At 45.2% G+C, this 12,532-nt stretch overlaps 1 non-coding gene across 1 annotated transcript; it reads left to right on the top strand.

Moving 5' to 3' along the window:
- The first annotated feature begins 10,138 nt into the window (after positions 1-10,138).
- Positions 10,139-10,211, top strand: TRNAS-GGA (transfer RNA serine (anticodon GGA)). The gene has a single exon. It is a non-coding gene; the product is annotated as a tRNA-Ser (tRNA).
- The last annotated feature ends 2,321 nt before the right edge of the window (positions 10,212-12,532 follow it).

The following is a 12,532-nucleotide window of genomic DNA, read 5'->3' as shown; positions in this document are numbered from 1 at the left end:
AAGCTGACCACCCAAACCCACAGGAGCCTTATAGCCCTTTCCTGGTTTTGGAGACAGCGGGACATAAAGGCCACAGGCAGTGGCTCCAGGGAATTGTTTATCATCGGTGGACTCTCCAAGGTGTTAGTAGAGGACTGTAAGTTATCTTTTGCCTGTGTCAGTATCATCTCCATCGGAGCAGGGAAATAATGGTTAACAATCAGAAATTCCCATTTAAAGAGCGAATTGAGAGCATTTAATCAGATGTTTGATAAAAGCTGATGCGAGGATGTCTGCCTACCCTTCCCCTACCCCTCCACCCAGCCAGCCCCTCGCCCCATGGCTCTGCCCTCGCTTCTTGAGCTCGGTTTTCTAAGAGAGAACGTCCTCCTGTTATTATAGAAGCCTGTCTAGCCGAATTCCTGCGGAACAGAGTGAAAGGTTCAGATTGTTCTGGGGCCCTGCAAAGCCTTTGACTGGAATGTATTATTTTTTCTTCAGACCAAAGCAATTTAGGAAAAAAAAAATCAGAGTTTCAACGAGAGAACTCATAAAGAGGCTTCCAACTGACTGGGTTTAAACAACAACTAAAAAAAGGTCTCAGGGAAGCAGAGTCTCTCCCCAGGTTTGTGTTCTCTCCTCAGGTGACTTAAGGAGGCAGACCAGAAGGCATTCACCCTCTGGCCCCTGCCCTTTGATTATAACTAATGACACTGACAGTTCTCTGTACCTTGAACACTGCCTGGCACGTATCTCCCCTCTTCTGTTTTGTAAGCGGACAGAGTGAGGAGGTCACAGTGCCGCATGGCCTGAAATTGCTGTGGCCATACTCTTTTCATCCCCTTCCCATCCCCCCATCAGGTCGTCAAGACCCAGAACGCGTGGTAGCGTCACGTTTGATTCCGTCACAGTCTAAAAAACACAATGTCTTGCTGGAAACACACATACACACGCACATCCTCCGTGAGAATGGGAGGTGTCCGTTTCTGAGCACGCACAGCATCTCAGGCCCTGGGTTTTTGATTGGGTTGGGGCGTGTATACACATGCTTCGGGGCTTGGAGAGGCGGCCACAGGCTGGGTTGTTGGAGACACCAGCAGGCAGACGCAGGCGCTGTATTGACGCGTTACATATGGGCTTAGCCACTGACAGGCTCACGCAGAATTTATGGAGAGCCTTATTCGGTGTAACAGCAATCGGCTCCATTTTAATAAATCCCCTTGGTAGTAGAGTCATCACTCAGACAGGAACAACTGCTCTATGGGGCTCTGCACCCTCTCGATGACCTTTGTACCTTCCTGCTGAAACCGAATCCTTCCCATCTTTTTTTTTTTTTTTTTTTCCGTTGCACCAAAAATTTCATCTTTAAAATGAATCAATGTGTGCCTGGCGAGTGCAGTGGGAGGGAAAGAGCATAGCAGCATGAGCCCCTCCGCCAGCGAGGCAGGTAAGCCTGCTTACTTGAAGGCATGATTTGCCTTCATAAATGCCATGAAGTAGAATTTCGTGTTACAAATTAATGTGTGCGTGTGATTTTTTTTTTTCCCCAAGCAAATGCTTTGTTTCTGAGAGTGTGTGTAGGCACCACATGCTGCGGTTGCTATGGTAATTACTAGCCTCTGTTGAATAGGGACACAAGGGGTTACTTAGAAGTGAACCAACTGGCGAAAGTGCACGTTCGAATGAATAAACCCACTTATTTGTAAAAGGTTGCAAGAGGCACTCAAACCAGAAAATAAAGAAGATGGTGGTAGGGATATATTTTAACAAAGACTCAACAAAACTACTGCAGGCATCTCTGGGTATCCATGAGTGGTTGGTTCCAAGACCCCAAAGGATAACCAAAATTTGCAGATGTCCACTCAGGTTCCTTGTATAAATTGTGTAGTATTTGCATATAATCTGCACATATCCTGCCTTTTACTTTAAACCATCTCTGTACAGTAACTAGTACAATATAAACGCTATGTAAATAGTTGTGACTACAATACAAATTCTATGTAAATACTTGCCAATATGCAGCAAATTCAAGTTTGGCTCTGTGGAACTTTCTGGAATTTTTTCCCCAAATATTTGTCATCCCTGGTTGGTTGAAAATACCCATGGATATGAAGGCGAACAGCTACAGCAGTTTTCATCACATTCCTGGAGTTTAAAATGTTAAAAACCTTTGAGACATTTGCCCATGGGTTTCTCCAGGCAAGGGACACAAAGCGGTCCAATTCCATGCAATGGCAGCATTACTGCAACAACAGTAATGACTCCTCTTTATTGAGTGCGTGTGATGTTTCCAGTGCCTTTCTTATTTTATCTCATTTAATCTACAGGTGGTGCAATGGTAGAGAATCCACCTACCAAAGCAGGACATGCAAGAGATGCGCATTCCAACCCTGGGTTGGGAAGATCCCCTAGAGAAGGAAATGACAACCCACTCCAGTATTCTTGCCTGGGAAATCCCATGGGCAGAGGAAATCGGTGGGCTACAGTCCATGGGGTTGCAAAGAGTTGTACACAACCGAGCACAGCACTGGAGAAGGAAATGGCACCCCACTCCAGTACTCTTGCCTGGAGAATCCCATGGACAGAGGAGCCTGGTGGGCTGCCATCTATGGGGTCACACAGAGTCGGACATGACTGAAGTGACTTAGCAGCAGCAGCAGCAGCAGAGCACAGCACAATCTACATGATAACCTTAAAACATGTTCATTAGCTTGTTTTCATGTATTTTATATTTATGAAGTATCTTCTGTGAAGCACAGAGTTGTTGCCCTGAAGATATAAAGATGGGGAAAGAGGGTCTCTTCAATCATGGAGTTCCTGGCTAGTGAGAGAGAAGAAAATCAATTTCAAGAGGGTGCTGGGTACCTAGGAAGCTCACAGCAGGGAAGCCTTCTCCTTGGGCTTTGGGGCAGTACTGGGCGTGGAGGTGGGCAAATGGAGGGGACTTCTGCAGAAGAAAGGGATATCTAGGCAGGGGTGGGGACTAGCAAGAGGTCAGCAGGGACCAGGAAGAAGGGGTGTTCTAAGCAGAGAGAGAAATTTGTGCAAGCTTGGTTAGGAGACACAGCTTCCTATTCCAGATTCCCAGAATAGGAGCTAGTTCACTGTGGCTAGGGAGCAAGTAGGGGGATGAGTGGGTGAAGCCAGAGAGAGACAGCAGGGCCAGATTAAGAAGGGCCTTGAGATCCAAGTGAAGGGGTTTGAAACTTGTCCTGGGCAATGGCCAGACAAGTAGGTAAAGGATACTTGGTAGTAACACAGTTTGGTTTGTGTGTTAGCAAGTTTGCTTTGAGAATGCAGTGGAGGAGGGGGAGGAGAAAGGCAGGGGTAGCCGAGAGCTTGAGAGAGGGAGAGACCATGATGGGTGGAATTAAGACAGAAGCAGGAAGGAAAGTTCCAGAAAGCCAAACTTGAATTTGCTGCATACTGGAGAGTATTTACATAATATTTACATTGTACTCACAACTATTTATATAGCATTTATATTGTACTAGTTACTATAAGTACAGAGATGGGTTAAAGTGTAAGGCAGGATAAGAACAGGTTATATACATCCTCAGATCTGTGGCTCCTGATGGGGCCTGATCAATAGGACTTGGCGGGGTGGCTGAGGAATAGGAGGCAGTAAAGTATTGGGAAAGTGACTGCTACTGCTGCTAAGTCGTGTCTGACTCTTTGCAATCCTATGGACTGTAGCCTGCCAGGCTTCTCTGTCCATGCAGATTCTCCAGGCAAGAATACTGGAGTGGGTTGCCATACCCTCCCCTCCAATGGATCTTCCTGACCCAGGGATTGGACCCACATCTCCTACGGCTCCTGAATTGCAGGCAGATTCTTTACCGTGGAGCCCCCAGGGCAAGCTGGGAAGTGACATGATCGCTGTTTTATCAGAGACAGATCCTAAGCAGAGAGAAGTGAAGCAACCTGCCCAAGTTCCTGCTTCTAAATGGTGGAGCAGGTTTTGAACCCACACCATCTGATTCCAGAGCTTCCAGTCTCTCCAATAAGCCCTGTCACCCCCACGACTAAAGGGGATAACTTCTGCCCAAATGGGCCTGAGAGGTGTCTTTTACAAAGGAAGGAGAGGCACAGCATTCAGCTGAGGAACAGAAGCCCAAAGGCAGAGCAGAGAGTTTTCCAGATGGATCACAGGCATTTAGGAACAGGAACGCAAAATGAATCCTCATGTTCAAATGTAGTAGTTGGTTCTTTCTCTTAGCCCAGCTTCCTATGGAAATATTTTCATTCAGTCACAAAGAGAGGCACCATCTGCTTTTTAAAAAATTGTCTCAAGCAGCATCAATGTGGAAAATATCGTATGTTCTGCAAACCAGAGTTAAAAAAACTTCTTGGTTGTTTTACAATATCCCTTCTTTAAGAAGCAGTGTGATTGACCAACTAGTAAAGCAATTGCTATGTCTAATTCCAAGAATAATTTAAGATAATATACATGATTAAATCTCCTTTTAAATTTAATGACAGCTACGAGTTTAACTTTCCAGGCAAAAAAGTGTTTTTCTTTTTCAAAAAGGGAGATAGAGATAAGTGAGGAGAGAGAGACAGAGAAAGAGGCAGAAGAGGAGAAGGAGAGAAAACAAGAATAACAACGAGAATCAGGAGTACATAACCCATTAGATTTTCTTTTTGGCTTAAGCAGCAAAATTTTATACTATTTCATTTTGGATCACCATCTGATGCATCTTTAAATTATTTCTAAGCTCTCCTTATTTTTTAAACTTTTACTCCCTGTACTTTAAAAATGTAAACCACTTCCATTTGTTTGAGGAATAGGGTAAAAAATAAATATAAGCAAAAATGTGTTTTCTCTGAGTGCATCTTTAACAGAATTATTAAAAAAAAAAAAAAACAAAGAAAACCCCAAGGACCAGCATGTGCTAGATACACAGAACAGCCTATCTGGACCTCAGTGTACCAGGGATCACACCACCATCAGTCAGGGTGACTTTGGAAACCAGTGCCTACTGGCTTGTGCCCTAAACACACAAAGAAACCCTGCCATCAAGGGACCAAACCATGCCAGTCTTGGGCGCCATGAATGTATTTAATGGTCTAGTTTAAGTGTTAAAAGAGTGGACTTGAACAGGATTTGAAATGAGTGGAAGGAAACCAGAGTAGATCTTCTTAGCATTCCTTTTCCCCTCTTCCTCCAACTCTTTCATTCCACTCTCACACTTAACCATCAGCCATTACACCCTGTGCTCCTAGCTTCTGGGGGAGGTGGGCTCTGAGGTAGCAGAGAAAAGCTGAGAGTGGGAGCCCAGGGGGTTCAAATCAGAGTTGTCAGGGGAGGAGCCCAGCCACAGGTCGTGACTGTGCCTTCCAGGCCACTTTGAGAGGCCCGTTGAGGCTGGTTTTGTGCTCGGTGATTTGATATTTGCATCATCCTCAGAAAACTCAGCACTTTATACTTTAATCTGAGAAATCCACAGGTCTTGTGAGGTTCCTTTTAATAATCATACAACCCAACTGTGAGACCAGGAGGTGGTAAATGGCACTATTCTTTTTTGATAGAAGTGCACACTGGGGCCTGGATCCATGGGGAGCTGCCCAAGGACACGTAGCGGGGAGTGAGTCATTTGACAAAGCAACCCAGAGCAGCAGCTCTCCAATTTAGCATTTATCTACCAGGCTGTATCACTTCAATTTCATTTAGGAGGCAACGTTTTCAGTAGCTTGTGATCGTTCTTTCATATACTGTGGGGACTGGATAAAACTTAGAACCCTAACTGCATTCAGATAGCACTGGCAATGTTTTCTGGAAGAGCGGAATCCCTTCTCTCCCTCTCCTACCACCCAGAATGAGCAATGGCTGATTGCAGCCTGTCACCAAGTTTTTCCTCTTTCCCAGCAGTGGGTTTAAAGGTAGGCATCTGCCCCTATGCTAGTCACTGAGATCGGGAGGAAAGAGTTGCAGGGAAGAGTTCTTGGAGTCTCACACCCCCTTTCTCCTTGCCTGTGGAAAGGATCATGAGGACTTGAGGCTTAGAACTGTGGTTCTAAGAATTGAAAAGAAGCCAATGAATCACAACAGTTGCAGCTAGAATATTGTCATGGCAATGCACACTGATGCCAACAAATTGTGCAGTTGGCAAGTTTCTCTTTCAGCGACCGCGTTGGTGATGTAATATTTGTGACACACACCTACCTTTCTTGGAAAGAGAGCACGTTCAGGAATGTACTGAACCAAAGCCTTACTAGGAACCAAAACCTCGGTTGGGTTTTCACACTTGGGTTTTTTTTTTTTTTTTTTCCTTTTCCTTTTTAGTCCAGATGGGACCAAGGATCATGGCAGAGCCAGGAGCCGATGTCAGGCCACCTCCCTGGCCGTGGCATGTGGCGCTCTGGCACCAGCCCCACCCGCGCTTGCTGATCCCTCGCTAATGATGGCAGGTTGTCTTTCACCCAGGCCAAGGGGGCTTCTTGGGGTCTGTACCCACATCTGTACCTTCCAATTAGCAAGGCAATGAGCTCATACTGCACCACCAGCCCAACCTGCTTTGCTGTAATGGCTTTCACATTCTCTTTTGACCTCACTGAATTCCTTTTTGTTAAACAATTATAGCCTATATGGGCTGTAATTATAATTGCTGTCTATCATTGAACTAGGAGAAATTAAGAACAAATACAGTATATTATAAAAAAGGGGGGCAGGAAACCCCAATACCCTAATTTTGGATCTTGAGAAAAAATGTTTGATAAATTAGGGCAAAGAAAAGTGCCTAAATTATGATTAAATAGAAAAAGTCTCCATATGGTGAGGCAGAGGAGGGTTCCCTTGGAATTGTTGAGAAAACATTTTAAGAAGGCAAATCCAACTGAGTTACCAGCCACTGTCAGGGATTGGCAGATGCTTGGTGACTATTTCATATGAGATTTGTGTACCCACTGAAATATTGCAGTACCATTGTACCTCTATTCACTCATTCTTGAATGAAATTTCTGTAAATCAAATCCCAATTTAAATGTCCATTGAGTGATTTCACATCTTAAAGAATCCTTTTGAAAACTGGGTAATCTGTGTATATGAAAATATTGAATTTTTTGGTAGTTTAGGTTTTGGATTTTAGGTGTGACATTGTCTCAGGCTAGGGGCAAGCAGGGGACTTCTCCACTGCCAAGTTGTTGCTCCTTTATGGCCCCCACGTGAAACAGAGCAGGATCCTAAGGTCCTTGCCCATTCCCCGTGTCCTCAGCCTGCCTTTTGTCTATGGAAGAACTTTAGCCAAAGAATAAGTTTAATCAGAGAAGTGAGAATCTGTGGAAACAAAAGGAAACTGTCAAAGGAGACCAAATAATAATGATGTATTCAGTAAGCATAGTCAAGGACCTTTGGTTCCTTCTCAAGGGCTATAGAAATATTCTGAGCCATATCCTGTGAGCTGTCTTATAGATACTGGAAACCCCACCAGGTGGAGAAGTTAACTGCATGATGACCAGACTGTAGCCACCAGAATTCTGAAAATTGGCCTCAAGAAATGGAAACAAGCCGATGCTGAAACTACAGATTAACTGTACTTAAAACAATCAAGATGATGCTGGTCAGACCACCTATGACCAATTTCAAGATGACTGTCAGCACTGACTGTGCTGTTTCTGCATGTATCCCCCTCCCTCAGCCTATAAGAGCTCTTGCCCACTGGCTGTGGGGTGGTGGGGGAGTTGGCCTTTGGACAGATGTCTGCCCTCCCCCGCTGCTTGCTGGCATCAAAAAATAAAGCAAACTTTCCCTTCCGCCAACATGACCTCTTTAATGGCTTTTGAGCAGTGAGCGGCCAGACCCTGTTTTTGGTAACATACGTAGGTTGAGGTTATTGGACATTGTACTTTCTCTCTTGGATGGCAGCACTAGACGATAGAACACCCCACCTTGGCTTGGAGATAATCTTTTATAATAAAAAGTGAATAGAAGGTGAAGAGGAATTCACATGGGGAGAGACATTTCTGAATGCAGGCAACAAGCTTCTGGAAAAAATTATCCAAGAAGGAAGGGCCTTGGGGCCTGGGAATCAGTGGGATAAGCATGGATGTGCTCACATCTTGAGCACAGATTTCTACTGCGCTGATCACTGTCGTGTGTGCACCAGCTCCAGCCAGGGACCAGGGTGCCTGTGTTTCAGAATCCTGACCCCTGGGCCCCAAGCACAAACATCTCCAGGGGCAGTTGGCTTCTTGAAGCTTGAATACAGCTCCCAAAGCACGATGAGGACTTTGTAAATGTCAAGAAGAACAACAGACAGACTTTTTCAAAGCAAACTGTTTTCTCCATTTTCTAAATGAACGCAAATGTGTTTGTGTGGGAAACTTGAACAAGTTTGTAAGAATTTGGTGGCTGGACAAAAGGAGCATAAAATTGGTTTCTAGACACAAAGAACTCTTTAGAAAATGGTTAACCTTTAAAGCAACTCCTAAGAAAGACAAAGATTTTGTATATTCAATGAGACCCTTGGAATAATGATTGCTTGTGTTTTCAATGCCCAGGAGTGTAAAGGAGCAAACAAACCAATTTACATTTCCCTTAGCAGTGGCTTGCTTGTTTTTATTTTCTTTAAGAGTATCAGGGTCTGGTTGGTGGCTGCAAATGGAATTTAAATATGTAGAGTAAAGAGGCAGTCAGACTAAAGTAAATGAGATTTTGAATAGCCTCTGTAATATTTATAATCTTGTACATTCTGAATTCCCATCATTTCTTAGTCATCCAAACAAACCCAAATGGGTATTTGGCCCATGAGCCTTCTTTTCCTAGACACAACCAGTGACTGGGCACACACACACACACACACACCTGCAGTATGAAAACGTTCTGACCTAAGATATTGTAATGGCTACAAGAGGATGTATTTGGAAATCATAAGAATCCCTCGTGGTTGAACCTTTGAGTGACTTTCCAACCAAATGTATTGAGTCCAAGCCTGCATCCACAGGAGTCATTCTAGAGTCAAACACATGGGTCTGGTCAGAAGTCAATGCGAAAAGAGAAAGAAATTAGTGAGTAATTATTTGGAGGGGAAAACAGAGGGAAGCAGCCCTGGGGATCAAGAGGGAATCTGCATGGGCAGGAACACAAATTCCCTAGTAATCCACTGCCCCCAGAGTGGGGCTGGAAAATGTCAGGGGCCCCCCGAGTCTGCACAATTAACTCCTGGAATGAATTCAGCACACCTGCCTCCCCCGCACACATGATCTTTCTGGGATGATGTGTCTCCTGGCCTGGCGTTCCCCTGACTTTAGCGAATTGGGGGTGTAGACTCTGATCTGGGGCTTCACCTTTGTCTCATGCTTTTTAGTTGGTCAGGTTCCCTGCATTATCTCATATGACCATCCCAATAGTTCTGGGCAGAGTGCAAAGCGGGTATTACAATCTCTGTTGTATAGGCGAACCTCAAAAAGGAGAAAAAAGTTGGATCATGACATCCCAAATCAAATGGCTGGTGGGTGGCAGGGCCAGAAGCAAGCCCTAGGGTTTCTGACCCATGGGCTGGTCTTTGCAATTTCCTGCTGTGTTTCCATGCCACCAGCCATAGACCTCCAGACAGATGAAAGGCTCAAGCACACATTGTCTGCAGTATTCCCTCTATGTCATGCAAATGGCTGCTGCTGCTGCTGCTGCTAAGTCTCTTCAGTCGTGTCTGACTCTATGCGACCCCATAGACGGCAGCCCACCAGGCTCCTCTGTCCCTGGGATTCTCCAGGCAAGAACACTGGAGTGGGTTGCCATTTCCTTCTCCAATGCATGAAAGTGAACAGTGAAACTGAAGTTGCTCAGTCGTGTCCAACTCGTAGCGACCCCATGGACTGCAGCCTACCAGGCTCCTCTGTCCATGGGAGTTTCCAGGCAAAAGTACTGGAGTTGGGTGCCATAGCCTTCTCTGATGTCATGCAAATGGAGAGCTAGTCAAAAGCCTAATAATTCCCTACCCATTTTTGCCTGAATGAGTCAAAGGTAAGTGGACTAAACAATGAAGTAGGCTGTGTTTCATGATCCTAGATTCCTTCCCTTTCTTTCTTTGTTCAACTTTCTCAGTTTTGACCTCCCCACTCCCTTGAGGAATATGGCTACCTATCTTCTCCCAAACTAATCATTCAAAGTCTTGAAGGAAAGCTTGTTTTAACAATTAACACAAGAACGTGAGCCAGGGGCTCCCTGATGGCTCAGAGGTTAAAGCGTCTGCCTGGAATGCAGGAGACCCGGGTTCGATCCCTGGATCAGAGAAGATCCCCTGGAGAAGGCAATGGCAACCCACTCCAGTACTCTTGCCTGGAGAATCCCATGGAGGGAGGAGCCTGGTAGGCTACAGTCTATGGGGTTGCAAAGAGTCAGAAACGACTGAGCGACTTCACTTTCACTTTCACTGTGAGCCAACCAGTGTAGCTGGATGCTGGGATACAGAAATACAAGGCAGGGTTCCTATGCCAAAAAAGGTCCCTCGTGATGGGTGAGACAAAGGTCAACACAAACAGTGATCATTGCAAAGAGGGACACAGGAGGTGTCTGGTCAGAGATCCTGGGGCCAAGAAAACCATAGATCCCACCTTCCTCTTTCCCCATCTCTATGCATCCTCTCTAGAAAGTACAAGATTGTTCTATACGCAGGTTCTAGAGGCCGAGTCCCAGGAGATGAAGGATGGAAAGGTCTGGAGTGATGACATTACTTCCTCCCCCAGACCCAGCCTGAGATCACACAGCTCCCGGCTTGATGCCTATCTTCACCCCACCCCATGTTACGATTGACTCTAGGACTTGCTGCTTGAGATGTGGAAAGGAATAGGATGAAAGGGGAAAGACCTGGAGTTGGGAAGAGAAGCTTAGGGAACTTCATTCATCTGTGTGAGCGCTCATGCAGGTGAGGTGGTGGCCAGGGAAGATGTGGGGCACCAGTCAGGTAGGATCCCAGGTATTGTAGAGCAGATCTGAGAACTCTGCATGTATGCAGCTGAGGGAAGGAGAGAGAGGACAAGCCCACGTGCAACAGGAAGAAAATCTCCATACTTCCCTGGTGGCAGGTGAAAGCCAGCAGCATTCAAATGGGAGACTTTAAGAAAGGACAATTGTAGGGGACTAGTGAAGAGTTGACTCATTGGAAAAGACCCTGATGTTAGGAAAGATTGAAGGCAGGAAGAGAAGGGGACAACAGAGGATGAGATGATTAGATGGCATCACCGACTCAAAGGACATGAGTTTGGGTAGTCTCCAGGAGTTGGTGATGGACACGGAGGCCTGGCATGCTGCGATTCATGGGGTCGCAAAGAGTCGGACACGACTGAGCGACTGAATTGAACTGAGACAGCATGGAGGGAGGAAACAAAGTTAGATGCTGGAAACAGCAAGAAGGCATTATAACATCTTCAGAGGTCCTCAGAGTAACAGGCTCTGAGAACCATCTGTGGTCCTCAGCTTTCTAAAACCCATTCTTGACACAGTCCAATTGTGCCCAGTGGATCCTCTACCACCCTAGATGCTCAGACAGCTTCTGATGCCTGCTTGCTCTCAGTCAACCAGTAGCGTGCATTGTGACCCATTTTGCACAGGTGCTTCCTGGGAGGGTAGCCTGGGGACCTGGGCAGTACTTACTGATCAGCTCCATGGTCAGGTGGCCCAGGAAAAATGTACATTGCATTTTCTAACCCTTTGGTTATTTACTTCCACGGCAATCTTCCTGGCTATGTGTGCAAAGCACATAGGCATGTGTATTGGGCACATAAGAAGGGGTGGGATGGCTGTCTGTCAGATTAGGCAGCCTGTTGGTGAAAAAGGTGTGTACTGGGGCCCTTGGTTGGGCTGTGCCTGAGCCGTGTAAAGAAGAAGAGGAGGACAGTGGTTTGTGGTCTTGAAGCAGTTTCATACTTTATTACCTGGACTAAACATAGGCAAAGGGCAATCAGGTGGTGATTTTCTCAGTTTCTGTAACCGTAAACAGAACATTCAGGCTAGTGTACCTATAAATCGCTATTTGCACTAAAATCAGTGGGTTACATTTTACCTCTGGAAACAAAAAGTACATTTTAAACTTGGAGGGAGAGTGAAGTAAATTTCTTTTTAATAACAGCTCTTTTTTTCAAGAATCAAATAGTATTATCAGAAAGCTATTTTCAAAGCCTAATTTTGGTTACACTCTTCTCCTCATTTTAAATAAGATTCACCTTCTATTATAAGGTTGATCTTTCAGTCTGCAAGAACTGGTATTCTGTGGCAAAGTTTTTATTTGACCTGAAATTCCATTTTTCTACTTTGCACCTTCCTCCCAGGTAAGTTGCCAGCTCCTTATTAGTGTAAGTCTCCTTGAGGGAGCTGGGATAAGGCCCGCCTCTGGGGACTCCGGTGGAAATTGATTTAATTGTCACAAGCCTCTCAGACTAAGTATCTGAAAACTTTGGAGAATAAAACAAAGGAGAGGCTTTTAAGTCATCATTTGCAGTTTTCTGCTACTAAAGAGTGCAAAAAGAAATTTTTTTGAATTTGAAAGCCTGTCAGTCCTGATGGTTTTCTTTTTAAAGGTCAAGAAACATCCTGTGGGATTCTTCTTTTCACCAGGGC

Source organism: Bos taurus, chromosome 2, assembly GCF_002263795.3.
Source record: "Bos taurus isolate L1 Dominette 01449 registration number 42190680 breed Hereford chromosome 2, ARS-UCD2.0, whole genome shotgun sequence".
Taxonomy (NCBI): Eukaryota; Metazoa; Chordata; class Mammalia; order Artiodactyla; family Bovidae; genus Bos; species Bos taurus.
Note: the sequence above shows the minus strand (reverse complement) of the source record. Positions and strands in the feature narration are given on the sequence as shown.